This window comes from Prenolepis imparis, unplaced genomic scaffold (genome assembly GCF_030444845.1).
Source record: "Prenolepis imparis isolate NDT839.2.m4 unplaced genomic scaffold, iyPreImpa1.0 SCAF_11, whole genome shotgun sequence".
Lineage (NCBI taxonomy): Eukaryota > Metazoa > Arthropoda > Insecta > Hymenoptera > Formicidae > Prenolepis > Prenolepis imparis.
Window position 1 is genome coordinate 15,545,510 of NW_028141169.1, and position 12,788 is coordinate 15,558,297.

General features: G+C 31.9%; 1 pseudogene; it reads left to right on the forward strand.

Moving 5' to 3' along the window:
- The first annotated feature begins 2,298 nt into the window (after positions 1 to 2,298).
- The window catches only part of LOC145943231 (uncharacterized), a 21,805-nt pseudogene continuing 11,315 nt past the window's right edge, over positions 2,299 to 12,788 (forward strand).

The window sequence follows — 12,788 nt, forward strand, 5'->3', positions numbered from 1 at the left end:
CTGTGCGCCTATACAAGGCTGCTGTGCGCCTATACAAGGCTGCTGTGCGCCTATACAAGGCTGCTGTGCGCCTACAAAAAGTGGCTGCTGTGCGCCCATATAAGGCTGCTGTGAACCTACAAAAAGTGGCTGCTGTGCGCCCATACAAGGCTGCTGTGCGCCTCAAAAAGTGGCTGCTGTGCGCCGATAAATTATTACATATTTACTAAAAGTTTGTATCTTTGTAATTATTATATTTTTATCGAATATATATAAATAATGTCTGTAAAGACAAAAAAGCATAGAATTCTATCACCTAGGGATAAAGATATAATCATTCGAGGTGAATGGTTAACCGATATACATATGGAATATTTTGACAATTTATTGCAAAATTGTTCAGATTATAGACCTGTCGAAACATGGCGATTACAACTTCCTGATACTATTCAGCCTATGTCAATTGATAAAAAGCATATACAAATATTACATAGTTCATCAGGTCCATCAGATGGACATTGGGTGTGTAGTTATTACGATACAAAAAATATATTTATTTATGATTCATTAAATAATAAAAAATTGTATAGACATCATGAACAATTCTTGAAAAGATTATTTCCAACATATGACTTTGAAAAAATTCCTGTCAAATTTCCTACTGTACAATACCAACCAAACGGTAGCGATTGCGGGGTTTTTGCAATAGCCTTTGCAATTTCATTGTTATTCAATATTAAACCCGAAAAAATAAAATATGACCATAGTTTAATGCGTTTGCATTTAATTAAGATTTTTGAATCTAATGTTATTGAGCATTTTCCACAAGATCCACAATATGCTCTTCAAAAAGTGCTTCCATTAGCAGTAATAAAAGCAAGAGAAACTGAAGCAAACCGTATACGTACTATACGGCGATGTGAGATGGAACAACAAAGTTTGAATCGTTTAGAAAAGCAACGTCATATTTACCAATGTAAAAAAAAATTAAGTAATAATCAATTACAATTAATGGAAAATTCTCCAAAGAAGTTCATGAAAACAAACAATATTTATGAAGAAATTAAGCAGCATGATTTGGAAAATCACTGTGTAAATAAACGTGCACGCTATACATAAGATTTAGAAAATAATCAGGCTAAGAATCATGATTCATATGAGCAAGATTCCGAGAATAATTGAACAGCACGATCTGTATAAACAGAGCTTTGAAGACAACCGCGCTAAACAGCGCGATCGATATAGACGAAATTTAAAAGATAATCGCGCTAAACAGTGTGATCGATATGAACAAAATTTAGAAAATAAACGCGCACAAAAGCGTATGCGTTATTCGAAAAACTTTGAGCATGAACGAGATAGACAAAGAAGATTGAATTCTAATCACAAATGGTTTTATAATAAGCGATATTATTAGACAAAAAAAACAGAACAACATCAAGACAAAATCTACATTTGAAATAAAAACTAGCAATATTGTCAAAAAAATTACTAAAAAGTATGACCAATTCTGGTCAAAAAACACCATAAAACTTCGTAATTCTTCTGAAATATTTATAAAAAATATTATTGAAAAAATCAATATTAAAGGTCATATTGAGAAAGGATTGAAAGCCGAAAAAATTGTACGTTGGTGTATGTGCATTAGAAAAAATTATATTCGCAATATATACAAAATGTTAAGTTTAATTAAAAAGAAATCGGAAGTGTATTTCACTCTTATCGCAGATTGTTCTACAATTGAAGACAAATTAACTGCGCTATGTGGCGAATCTAGACATACAGCCTCATCTGAAAATTATTTTATTGAGTCTACATATCATCATGATGTAAATACATTGGAACCTTTGATAATGAATGTAGAAAGAAAAGTAGTAAACATATTACCATTAATAACAGAACGAGCTAAAAAATCTTGGTCGTGTAATACTTCAAACTGTAAAATTAACGATCCGCTTTTAATTGATCGTTCTCAGAAGTTTCTCAAAACCGTAAATACATGTACTTTAAAGAATGAACCAAAACTGATGTGTAATACTGCAAGCTGTAAAATTAACGATCCGCTTTTAATTGATCGTTATCAAAAGTTTCTCGACCGTAAATACATGTAATTTAAAGAATGTACCAAAACTGATGCAAAGTATTCATAAATGTACTATGAAAACTTCAAATGAGAAATTGGGTCATACGCGTAGCTGTTATATTGATTTAACACTTTGCAAAGGAATGTTTCTTCCAGTTCAATTATTATCGCCTCATTTTCCAAAAGTAAGATATATGAAGCGTTTAATTTACCAACTTACAGTTTTTTATCGAAAGATGGAAAATCTAGATTATGTATTAAATCATGCTGATATGAACACATTGAATGAAATTGTAAGTTCCGCACAGGAAAAAGTAGATATGTATAGACATAATAAACAGACTGATACAATTTTGAGTGATGATGATATTATTTTTAAGTATCGTAAAGCATTTAAAGCCTTGACTAAACGCTCAGTGGACACACCACGACATGTTTGCGTATCGTGCGAGAGATTGTGTTATAAAAAAAATGTTTCTAAAGTCAATAGTCTTCAGACAAATTTGGAGAGATTTAATGACGTATGTACAACAAAAAGTTGATGCTCAATATATATGTAATTATTGTGCAAGCAAATTTCGTAAAGGCTTAATGCCTGCATACTATGTCTTAAATAATTTCTTTACAAATCAGGTGCCTGAAGTAATATCATCTCTTAATACATTCGAAAAAATTCTTATACAAAGAGCTAAAGCGTTTCAAACTGTCCTCAAAATGGGAACTGTTATGAGTAAAAAGTTGCCTCAAAGACAAATGGTACCAAAAGTTAAAGGTAGAACATTTCATTTACCACTTCCGTTACAGGAGACATTGAATAAATTATGTTCTAAAACTGATCCAATAAATATTAATCATGAATTATATATATTAGTTAGAGGTATCCCGACAAAATCAAAGATTATTTGGGAAGAGGTAGTTGATGTTAAAAAAGTATTTGACGCTTTAACGTGGTTAAAGCGCAACAATACTTTATACTCTCATATTATATTGCCAAATAATCACAATGATTTACGTTTACCAAAATTAAAAAATTCTGAATTCCAAATGGAAGAGACAGAAGATAATGCAGAAGTGGCTGATGATGAGACTAAATTATTAAATGATCCGATAGAAGAGATCAAAAATGATACAGAAGGCCATCGGAAAGCAATGTTAACTCAAGTTACTAATGCTGAAAACGATGGCTATTGCGAACAATATACTATCTATCCCTTATATGAAAAGAAAGCAAATAAAACTGCGACAGCCTTATATCAAATGTTAAAAATTCAGGACTTGCCTTTGAATAATCGTGAGCAACATTTATAGATTTAATGTGTTTTCCAGATTTATATTCTTCTGGTATTAATGGACAACGTGAGATTAGACAGGTTAAACTTCATGATCATGAATTTATTAAATGTCGTTTGACATCTAAACATCCACAGTATAGATTAAATCAACAATACTTATTTTATTTATTGAACGATGCAAATATGCGTCAATTAAGTCGTGAAATTTTTCATAAAATGAATGTAACTAATCCGCGACTTCGTTATACAGCTGCAGAATACTTAAACGCAATGTCGAAAGAATTGTTGAAATCTAATTTGAATACAATATTTGCCACACTTCGAAATACGGAGCAATATTGGCGTAGACCGAGAAGTGATTTAAATTGTATGACACAGCATTATGGGCCTGCGACATGGTTTTTAACACTAAGTCCAAGTGAGTGGTTATGAGAAGATTTAGGTGAATATATTCGTGAAGTAAATGGATGGCATGACGCTTCCTTAAGCGGTAGCGTACTCATTGCTAGAGATCCTGTATCAACATCCAGGTTTCTCGATAATAAGTTTCGGGCAATGCTTGACTTTATCAAGTCCAAAGATCATCCAATTGGAAAAGTAACGCACTATTTCTGGCGACGAGAATATCAAGGTAGAGGTATACAACATTTTCACTTATTAATTTGGATTAAAAATGCATTGATTTTCGGTGAATCTACTATGGAAGAAGTCTCCAAATTTATTTTACAACATATAAGCTGCAAAATGCCGGATAAAAATATTTCGCCATTATTATACAGTCGTGTTGATACATATCAGCGACATATACATAACGATTATTGTCTTCGCTCTAAAAAAGTAGGACGTAAAGTTATTCGTCGATGTCGTTTTGGATTTCCTCGTCCCGTTACTGAAACTTTGAATATGAGAGATGTGGCAACTTCGATAGCCGGTAGAAAACAATTGAAACATAAAAGTAGACTTTATGATCTTCCTCGAACGGATAATGAAGTTAATATAAATGACTATAATCCTGTTCTTCTTACTGCATGGGAAGATAATATGGATATACAATTTATTGGTGAAAAATCATCGCTGCTTACCTGGTATATTACTAAATATATGAATAAAGCGGGAAAAAGTGAATTGTCTGAGACTATTCTTGATAGCAAGGATAACAAAAACAAATCATTAGCGAGTCATCTTTGGAATATTGCTTTGCGATTTACGAATAATAGAGAATGTGGAGCTCTCGAAGCTGCTGATACATTGTTAGGTATTCCTTTGTATGGAACTGATCGAAATACAACCATCAGATAATTAGATGTTAATCAAATACGATATAGAAAATTAAAAAGTCGCAGAGAAATTGAAGCTCTTGATGCTGAATCTACAGATATATTTTATCAATCTTTGATAGATGATCATTATCCACATAGACCAAACGAACTAGAAAATACGTCTCTTTATGAATTTGCACAGTGGTACGATATCTCGAAGATCAAACCGAAAAATAAGTATATTGAATATTATAAAATAGTTAATGGTTGTTATCTTAAACGGCGACAGCGCGGATATCTTATTAATAATTATAGATATAATGTTAATACACAGCCGGAAAATTATTTCTTTCCGTTATTACTTATGTTTAAACCATGGCGAAAATTAGAGGATCTTAAAAATGAATGCGATACTTATGCCGAATCGTTTCACAAAGTAAAACTGCATCTTGTAGAAGCATTGCAATATCATGAAAGATTAGAAGAATTGCAAAAAGCATTTGAAACTGCAAAACAGTTAGTTCAGCAATGCTTAGATGACGATTTACAAAAAGAGCAGTCTCAGGATAATCCTGAAAATGCGATAGGTATTCAAAATATAGAGGTTGGTGAAGCAATGCAAGATTTTAAAGATCTTGGTGATAGAGCGATTCGAGAAATTGATGTATCTGAAATGATAATAAAATTAAATACGGATCAAAAACGAGTATTTGATAAAGTTATCAATGTTGTAGAGTCCGATAAATCAATATTACGATTATATGTTAGCGGAGAAGGTGGTACTGGAAAAAGTTTCTTAATCAAGACTATTAAATGCTGAATAAAACAAAATCTCAACAAAGATACTGCTGTAGCAGCACCTACTGGTATAGCAGCATTTAATATAGATGGTTTGACAGTTCATAGATTGCTTCAATTACTCGTTGAACATGGTCAAACTCCTAAGTATAAACAATTATCTGATCATGTATTGAAAGTTTTAGGAGCAGATCTTAAAGATGTTATTCTTTTTGTAATTGATGAAGTGTCAATGATATCTAATTTGACTTTAATATATATACATCTTCGATTGTCTGAGATTTTTGACACTAGTGATTGCGATGATGGTTGGTTTGGTGGAAAGCATATTCTTTTATTCGGAGACTTGCTTCAATTACCTCCTGTACGCGAAGATCCTATCTTTATACATTTATCAGATAAAAAAATTGCTAAATGTCTTGGTTCTTTAAATGCTGTTAATTTATGGTGTGTGTGAAGTTGGCGTCTCATTTTGTGGAAACTTATAAATAAATAAGAGTTCTGGCTTTATTTACAATAGTTCTAGAGTTCCTGATAGTTTAAACAAATAGTTCTGGCCATTAAAGCAAAAAAATCGATTCGGACAAACTGAGACGTCAAGTTCACGCAGCGTCTCACTTTGTCCTACGGCGTTTTCCTTATCAGTAATTATCAGAAATGAAAAGATCTATAGTTCTACATGACTTCTAAGAAGAGTTCTACCTTTTAAAAGCAAAAAACACTAATTAAACAAAAATAAAGACAACCGGATACCAATAGCTATAGATGTCGAGGTGAGATGCCAGTCGATTTTCGAGAGTTCTGCTTATTCTAAAGCAGTTCTCGTATAGTTCTGGGCATGTACATTGCCTTTCCAAAGAGTTCTGACAATTAAAACAATTAGAAATTTTTTTAACTAATTATTTTGACCGAAAAATGCATTTTTTCGAATTTAAAGGTGAGACGCCAGTCGATTTTCAAGAGTTCTGATTCATTTAAAGCAGTTCTCATATAGTTCTGGGCATGTACATTACATTTCCAAAGAGTTCTGATAATTAAAACAATTAAAAAATTTGTTAAACAATTATTTTGCCCGAAAAATGCATATTTTCGAGTCTAAAGGTGAGACGCCAGTCGATTTTCAAGAGTTCTGCTTATTCTAAAGCAGTTCTCATATAGTTCTGGGCATGTACATTGCCTTTCCAAAGAGTTCTGATAATTAAAACAATTAAAAAATTTGTTAAACAATTATTTTGCCCGAAAAATGCATATTTTCGAGTCTAAAGGTGAGACGCCAGTCGATTTTCAAGAGTTCTGCTTATTCTAAAGCAGTTCTCATATAGTTCTGGGCATGTACATTGCCTTTCCAAAGAGTTCTGATAATTAAAACAATTAAAAAATTTGTTAAACAATTATTTTGCCCGAAAAATGGATATTTTCGAGTCTAAAGGTGAGACGCCAGTCGATTTTCAAGAGTTCTGCTTCATTTAAAGCAGTTCTCATATAGTTCTGGGCATGTACATTACATTTCCAAAGAGTTCTGATAATTAAAACAATTAAAAAATTTGTTAAACAATTATTTTGCCCGAAAAATGCATATTTTCGAGTCTAAAGGTGTGACGCCAGTCGATTTTCAAGAGTTCTGCTTCATTTAAAGCAGTTCTCATATAGTTCTGGGCATGTACATTACATTTCCAAAGAGTTCTGATAATTAAAACAATTAAAAAATTTGTTGAACAATTATTTTGCCCGAAAAATGCACATTTTCGAGTCTAAAGGTGAGACGCCAGTCGATTTTCAAGAGTTCTGCTTATTCTAAAGCAGTTCTCATATAGTTCTGGGCATGTACATTGCCTTTCCAAAGAGTTCTGATAATTAAAACAATTAGAAATTTTTTTAACTAATTATTTTGACCGAAAAATGCATTTTTTCGACTTTAAAGGTGAGACGCCAGTCGATTTTCAAGAGTTCTGCTTCATTTAAAGCAGTTCTCATATAGTTCTGGGCATGTACATTACATTTCCAAAGAGTTCTGATAATTAAAACAATTAAAAAATTTGTTGAACAATTATTTTGCCCGAAAAATGCATATTTTCGAGTCTAAAGGTGAGACGCCAGTCGATTTTCAAGAGTTCTGCTTCATTTAAAGCAGTTCTCATATAGTTCTGGGCATGTACATTACATTTCCAAAGAGTTCTGATAATTAAAACAATTAAAAAATTTGTTAAACAATTATTTTGCCCGAAAAATGCATATTTTCGAGTCTAAAGGTGAGACGCCAGTCGATTTTCAAGAGTTCTGCTTCATTTAAAGCAGTTCTCATATAGTTCTGGGCATGTACATTACATTTCCAAAGAGTTCTGATAATTAAAACACATAGAAATTTATTTAAGTAATTATTTTGACCAAAAAATGCATTTTTTCGACTTTAAAGGTGAGACGCCAGTCGATTTTCAAGAGTTCTGCTTCATTTAAAGCAGTTCTCATATAGTTGTGGGCATGTACATTACATTTCCAAAGAGTTCTGATAATTAAAACAATAAAAAAATTTGTTAAACAATTATTTTGCCCGAAAAATGCATATTTTCGAGTCTAAAGATGAGACGCCAGTCGATTTTCAAGAGTTCTGCTTATTCTAAAGCAGTTCTCATATAGTTCTGGGCATGTACATTGCCTTTCCAAAGAGTTCTGATAATTAAAACAATTAGAAATTTTTTTAACTAATTATTTTGACCGAAAAATGCATTTTTTCGACTTTAAAGGTGAGACGCCAATCGATTTTCAAGAGTTCTGATTCATTTAAAGCAGTTCTCATATAGTTCTGGGCATGTACATTACATTTCCAAAGAGTTCTGATAATTAAAACAATAAAAAAATTTGTTAAACAATTATTTTGCCCGAAAAATGCATATTTCAGAGTCTAAAGGTGAGACGCCAGTCGATTTTCAAGAGTTCTGCTTATTCTAAAGCAGTTCTCATATAGTTCTGGGCATGTACATTGCCTTTCCAAAGAGTTCTGATAATTAAAACAATTAAAAAATTTGTTAAACAATTATTTTGCCCGAAAAATGGATATTTTCGAGTCTAAAGGTGAGACGCCAGTCGATTTTCAAGAGTTCTGCTTCATTTAAAGCAGTTCTCATATAGTTCTGGGCATGTACATTACATTTCCAAAGAGTTCTGATAATTAAAACACATAGAAATTTATTTAAGTAATTATTTTGACCAAAAAATGCATTTTTTCGACTTTAAAGGTGAGACGCCAGTCGATTTTCAAGAGTTCTGCTTCATTTAAAGCAGTTCTCATATAGTTGTGGGCATGTACATTACATTTCCAAAGAGTTCTGATAATTAAAACAATAAAAAAATTTGTTAAACAATTATTTTGCCCGAAAAATGCATATTTTCGAGTCTAAAGATGAGACGCCAGTCGATTTTCAAGAGTTCTGCTTATTCTAAAGCAGTTCTCATATAGTTCTGGGCATGTACATTGCCTTTCCAAAGAGTTCTGATAATTAAAACAATTAGAAATTTTTGTAACTAATTATTTTGATCGAAAAATGCATTTTTTCGACTTTAAAGGTGAGACGCCAGTCGATTTTCAAGAGTTCTGCTTATTCTAAAGTAGTTCTCGTATAGTATTTGCCATATACAATACATTTCTAAAGAGTTCTGATATTTAAAACAATTAATAAATTTTTTATTTGGAAGAATTATCTGAATATTTGTGAAAAACGCACATTTTAATCACAAATTAGATTGCCCAAAACGCCAAACGTATATACACAAATTGACTTTGTAATACAACTTTATGCATTTTCAGAATAATTTATCATTATAAAAGCGTATTGTTTAAATAATTTTTGTCTCGTTCTTAGCATAACCCAGAACCACGGCGTGGACGTGACGAGATTATGGTTCCTCTTTTTGTTTTTTGTTTTGTTTTTTTGTTTTTTTTTGTTTTTTTATTTTATTTTATTTAAAAAAATTTTGTTTTATTTTTAAATTTTTTTGTGTTTTATTTGTTTATATTTTTTTGTTTATTTAACAAATTTTTAAAATTTTAAATAGGTTAAATATTTTATAATATATAATTTTATATAATATAATATAATAGGTTAGAATATTTATTATAAGAGGTTATATTATATACTTATTTTATTGAACATATAATAGTACATGCGGCGTAATTGCGTAGTTGGTCGGTGATATTTCTATTCGTTTCGATTTTAGGTCGTCGTATTCGTACCAAGAAGCTCCTGTAAATAACAAAGCGACATAGTGACGCATATCGTTCAAATAATTTATAACGCCTCTAAGTACATATTTATTATTCGCTATAATAATATTTTTGGCAATATTATCTAAATTGTATATATTTGATTTTATTTTAACAGTTTTTAAATAATTGCTGTCTGTTAAAATACTTGTATCAATCATAATTTGTGGTCCATAAGTTTCATATATATCGCATGCATTATTGCATTTGATACATGTTTGTTTGAATGTCAGTGTGTCATTCAGAGCATCTTGAATATCTTGGAGGCCTCTATTCAATAATATGTCAACATTTATGCTCATAGCTGGAAATTTTCTTTCGTTCGAAACATTGCATACTTTGCATGTTTTATTTCTTATAAAACTTGGCAGAGCGACGAAAGTATACTCTGCTAAATGAGCAGCGTTGCACATCGCATCTAAAGAATTGAAGCGTCTGGTATATTTCGATGATTGAAATAATGTTGTTTCAATAAGAAAAGAGGCCCTTTCTGCATATTCGTTTTTACAGACTTTTCCTGTAGATGCAATTTTTAATGCCAATTGCAAAAAGCGATCGTCAATTCTTAGTAATTTATTTTTATATTGCACATGCATACCTATCATGTGTACTGTAATGTGAAGGAGAGCATCGAAAGCACATGTATTTCGAACCATTATATTTGCTCCTTGCAATTTTACCGGTTGGCATAAATTTCCATTTTTTATTACCGGTATCATAATTGCATTGTTCGATTCAACACTGTCCCATTCGGGACATTTATCTAAATATGTTTTTCTTTTAATGGTGCTATACTTTTTGGTATTTTTATTTATTAAGCCCATCCAATTTTCTTTATAATTTAAGGAATTATCCGAAATTTCAGATAAATCCGATATGACATGTGCTTCCTTATTATCATTATCCGAAATTTCAGATAAATCCGATATGACATGTGCTTCTTTATTATCATTATCCGAAATTTCAGATAAACCCGATATGACATGTGCTTCCTTATTATCATTATCCGAATTTTCAGATAAATCCGATATTACATAGGCTTTTTCATTATCATCGGAATTTTTTGTAGTAGATGTCATAGATTTATTTGTATTTTCATAAATCGACGTTGAATGTAGGAATGATACGTCATTGATAGAATCAGACGATGTAGATTTCTGTAAATTCTGTTTGGCGGAAATTTCAGATTCTTGCTCTGCAGCAAAATCTAAACGCAATCTGCCGTCAAGATAATGCAAATGACTGATCACTAATTTGTCCACTCTCATTGGAATACAACCCTTAAAAAGTCTACTTTTATATTCAGCGAAAATTGATTCCACCGAAGAAGACGTTGCAATTTCCATTCCCGCTTTAAAATAAGGACGCATAATGCCAGTCCATAATGGTAAATTTTTAATTAAATCTTTTATTTTTTGAGCAGCTTTCGGATTATAAAAAGCATTAACAATGTTTCCATTGCGTGATTTTAATGCTAAAGTATTAGCTTTCGTATATACTCCATTGCTCCATTCTTGCCACGATAATGGAATTTCCTCATAATCGAAGTCATCTGATATAGATGATATTTCACATTTTATATTGTCAGATTCCTCGATGCATATACCTTTAATACAATCATTAATAGATTGCAAGCACGCTTGAGCTGGAACAGACGTGTCATCTATGTAACCTACTTCTTCGCTTAGGGCTACAACGAGTAAGGACGTTAAAAAAGAATATAATTCTTCCACGGATTGCATTTTATACGCTTGAGATACGCATCTTAGATAAAATTGACGTACTTTTCGTGGCTGATGTCGTAAACATTCCCAGTTGGCTATAATTTTAATGACATGGCTAACGTCTAATCTTAAATATGAAGCAGATAAAAATGTTTCTTTATTTTGTACGGATATATCATAGCAACATTGCAGATAATGCTTTAGGTCAGCGCAATCTGCAAATGCGCGAGCTAGAGCGGCTAGCATTGCTCGACTATGATCCGTTATTGTTACAGATGGCACCGTAGCACCGGCTCTTCGAATTTCAATTAAAAAGTACGTCAAAAGGGCTGCATCTTGTTTCGTTGAAATCATTTGGAACACAGGAATACCCCGTTTATCTTTCGGAACGATCATGCATTGATATAAAAAGAGATGGGGAGATTTTGTTCCATCAGGTAAAATTAATGCCTTTGCTATGCTATCTGTAGCATCCATAGTGAAATAAGCATTTCTGTTCCGATTAATTGACTTGTACATCGCCATTTGTTCTTTAGACCAATACATGACATAGAAAGGATCTAAGCCTATTGCATGTATCGAACCGGGCACTTTAGTATATTTAAAAATTTGTAAATTTTGAATGGCGTCATGATTATTGTCGATCCCTAAACGATTATCTATTTCGCCCTGCTTAGCTTTGCGCAAAACTCGCGGCGAATATAAAATTGGCGGATTTTTATCGCCAAATTCCATTATTCGGTTTGCTTCCTCAACGCGCCAAATAGTCGCTTGTTTTTTTGCGTCCACTAAGTGACTAGCAATTTTTCGACGAAGAGACCCTTTCAAATGTCTTTTTTTAATGTGGACAATTTCTTTATCGAAACCAAATAAATTGCAATCAAATATTGCATCCTATCCATCATTTGGCTTTTTATACATTTTTCCGCGTAATATTGCCTTGCATTCTTTACATACAGCATTAAATCGAACAAAAGATTTTGCATTGAGGCTTGGAAAAACAGTCGCATTTTTGAATGTGAAGGCACAAGGAATTTTTGTCTGCTCCCATATTTTCGCGGCAAATATATTTGACCATTCTCCGGGTTTGAGTTTTAAATAACGACGATTGTTATATTGCTTTGCAACAGGCTTTATATCGTTCCAATTTTTTTCTGAGATAATTAATCGAAAATTTTTATTATCTTGTTCTGAATGCTCAAACGAATTTACATTGGCAGATTCATCAGTAATTTTTTCAAAAGATTTTTCGATAACTTTTTTCAAATTAAATGCTTCCAATACAGTAAAATATATACCTCGCCTATTTGTATTTAATATAGTATATATGTGCTTTGGATTTATGTGAGAATCGAATTCCTTCATCTTTTTACTTATTTCTAAATACATTGGATT